This window comes from Schistocerca serialis, chromosome 8 (genome assembly GCF_023864345.2).
Source record: "Schistocerca serialis cubense isolate TAMUIC-IGC-003099 chromosome 8, iqSchSeri2.2, whole genome shotgun sequence".
NCBI lineage: Eukaryota > Metazoa > Arthropoda > Insecta > Orthoptera > Acrididae > Schistocerca > Schistocerca serialis.
The window spans coordinates 92,652,677-92,656,182 of NC_064645.1; the positions used below are offsets into that span (position 1 = coordinate 92,652,677).

A 3,506-nucleotide genomic window follows, 5' to 3' on the forward strand; every position below is an offset into this window, starting at 1 on the left:
GAAACAGTCCGAACGCTGTCAGGATATACTTCAGTTTCAATTAATTCCACTATAAAAAAATAAATGGAAGCAGTAGTGATCAAATCAATGGAAATGTAATGACGCGTTAGTTATCAGTGGAAACTCCGTTCAGAAATCTTTGATTTGCAAGGTACTGCAATTGAAACGACAACTGAGTCCTTGCCTAGCACAACGCCCACTTACAAAAAGTAATCTCCGTAACGGACTAGGCTCCTGGAGATACGATCACGCCACCAGGCACAGTTTCTATTGAAAGTTTTGTTTTGTATCTCCCCACACGAAAGAAATCAATCAAAATGTAAAAGTTACTTGATTTACTCATTCTTAATATAAATGGTCGACATAGCATTGCATGTTCATTTAATAACGCTCAGTATACAACGTCTGAAGATCTACTGGCGCAATTCATATCCAACTTGTATGAGATGTATTTGAAAAAGGAAGGGTTATTTGCTTATATTTAAACGGTTTCAGATCAGAACAAATTTGCACGATACATTGTCATCTGCTGATTCTTTACAAACGCTAGAAGTGATTATCTTGATCTTGACTGTTCCTAAAGACCAGATACCACATTTTAATAACTGTACAGAAGAACTCGACTATACCGCTATTAGACTTAAACTTCACTGACACGTGTGAGGACAAGAATGGTGCACAGCCCAGATTCACGCACATAACGAATCACTCAGAGAGTGGCATAGACACGATGTAAACAACTAAAAAAAATCCAGAATGAGATTTTCATTCTGCAGCGGAGTGTGCGCTGATATGAAAGTTCCTGGCAGATTAAAACTGTGTGCCGGACCGAGACTCGAACTCGGGACCTTTGCCTTTCGCGGGCAAGTGCTCTACCAACTGAGCTATCCAAGCATGACTGACACCCGGTATTCACAGCTTTACTTCTGCCAGTACCTCGTCTCCTACCTTCCAAACTTTACAGAAGCTCTCCTGCGAACCTTGCAGAACTAGCACTCTGGAAACATCCCCCAGGCTGTGGATAAGCCATGTCTCCGCAATATCCTTTCTTTCAGGAGTGCTAGTTCTGCAAGGTTCGCAGGAGAGCTTCTGTAAAGTTTGGAAGGTAGGAGACGAGGTACTGGCAGAAGTAAGGCTGTGAGGAAGGGGGCTGAGTCGTGCTTGGGTAGCTCAGGTGGTAGTGGTCAGTCTGCGTTCGGCAGGGCAGCAGTGCGCACCGCGCTCGGCCGTCCACGCCACTGCGCGCGCGGAGTGTTTTGTTTACTTCGTCGTCACCGCGCTTCTCAGTCGAACAAGCTCTAATGGCCAACTCTTACAGGAAGAACACTCGTAAGTTCACCTTCTCAAATGAATACGCACGACCCAAAGCACTGGCCGTCGAACGCTTCCTACGCGAAGACGTGAAGATCCCGCGTGACGAACTCATCGGCATACACCTATCGATCATTAGCAGCGTCGTTTATGTTAAGATGACTTCCGACGCTGCCTGCAACGAGATCATTCAAAGGACGCGACATGGACTAAAATTTCGGCACTCCGACGGAAACGTCGGGCCTGTGGATGTCGACCATGCAGGACTTGGCCTTCGGACGATCCGTGTATTCGAACTGCCTTTCGAGGTGAATGAAGATGAAGTCATCGCGGCGCTAAGCCCGTTCGGAAAAGTCCAGAGCCACGTAGCCGAGACGTGGGCACAGTTTACGACGTATCTGGTGCTTAATGGTGTGAGACAAGTCCGAATCGATCTCAAACGGCACGTTCCATCGTACATTTCTATCGGCGGCTGCCGAGCGGTGGTCATTTACGACGGACAACCTCGCACATGTTCCGGTTGTGGCAAAGAAGGCCATGTCCGTAATGAATGCCTGCAACGCCGCATCGCACAACTAAGGCCCGACGATACGAACACCGACAGAACCACAACCACCCTTCCAGTCACCTTTGCGGCGACACTGCACGTCCAGCCCTCACAAGACGCCGTTCATGAGCGTCTCTTTGGTGCGATACACCCGGAGGCGTCCCAGCACCTTGACACCGGCGATGCCGCCCGTGAACATGTCCAACAGCCGGACACACCCACGCTAGAAGATCACAAGGATACCTACGAGACCGTTCTGGAGAATGACGACCGCATCATAACACCCACGGCTTTTGTACCGGAACGACGTGAGTCTCTTCCTTCCTCAGACACCGAAACTCACTGCCGAAAGCAGAAGTCGCCCAAACGACGAAAAAAAACGCCGCAAGACATCAGAATCGACCATTGAGCCCCCTCCGCAGGACGAAGAGATGCCACATCACTCCGACGGAGAACACGATAAGACTTTCTCCTCTGCCACGGAGACACGTCATCCACAAGACGGTGAACCGTCCGACAGAGATCGTGCGCAAGACCCGCGCCCATAAGCCATGGAACATAGCACGCCTGTTGTCACCGACGCAATTGAGCCGACTCGGCCAGCGCTGCCACCTCTCGCCGATGTCAAACCTGTCGGACACCTTTCATGGGCGGATGACACGGATTTCCCACCTCCATCTGATGCGGAAATGGGATCTGTTTCTCCGTTAGACCAACACTAAAATGGGGGAAGTTTCTACGGCGACTCCTGCGACTTCTATGGACTTCCAGCATCCACCACGACAATCTTCACCAGCTACGAACCTATCGGCAGCACAGATCTCCCATCAGGCGTACCGAATAGCTACTATCAATACTAATAATATCGGCTCCCACGCTAAACTTCAACTGCTCCGTGACACGCTAAGAGCAGCGGACATCGACATCGCCCTGTTACAAGAACTCAGGACAGCGACTTGGACTGGGTGTTATGGATATGAGACGTACGCCGCCCCTGCAGCTATGGAACACACAGGCGCAGCCATCCTCCTCCGAGAAGAAATTACAGTTTCCGATGTCGCATACCTCCTAACAGCGCGAGGGGCGGCCATAACAGTTGAAGGACTCAAAATCATAAATCTCTACGTCCCATCGGGCACTGACAAACGGAGGGATCGCTCCCAGTTCTACGCAGAAGATATCACGCCTTTATTCCTCGGCCGATACGATCATCTGATCGTAGGTGGAGATTTCAACTGTGTTCTCGAGCGCACAGACCAATACCCCCATTTCACCACATGTCCCGAACTTCGCTCCCTCGTCCGCCGTCATCGTCTCCTCGACACTTGGCGAGTGGTACACGGCGACCGCCCGGGGTATACACACATCACGAGCCACTCCGCCAGCCGACTTGATAGAATATACATCTCTAACGCTCTAAAATCAGTTCTTCTCGACGCGGAACGTTGGCCGTCTGCCTTTTCGGATCATGACATCTACATCTGTACCATGAATCTACGTCGACAAACTATTTGGCGCAGTGCAGGACCTTGGAAACTCAATGTCGCGCTACTGCGGGACCCTGAATGTCGACAACAGGTCACCGACACGTGGCACACCTGTGTTCAACGCATTATGCGTTACGAGACCACACTGCAGTGGTGGTTGC

At 50.4% G+C, this 3,506-nt stretch overlaps 1 non-coding gene across 1 annotated transcript; it reads right to left on the reverse strand.

The window, feature by feature from the left end:
- Window positions 1-820: 820 nt before the first annotated feature.
- Window positions 821-895, reverse strand: Trnas-cga (transfer RNA serine (anticodon CGA)). The gene has a single exon. It is a non-coding gene; the product is annotated as a tRNA-Ser (tRNA).
- Between the last annotated feature and the right edge of the window lie 2,611 nt (window positions 896-3,506).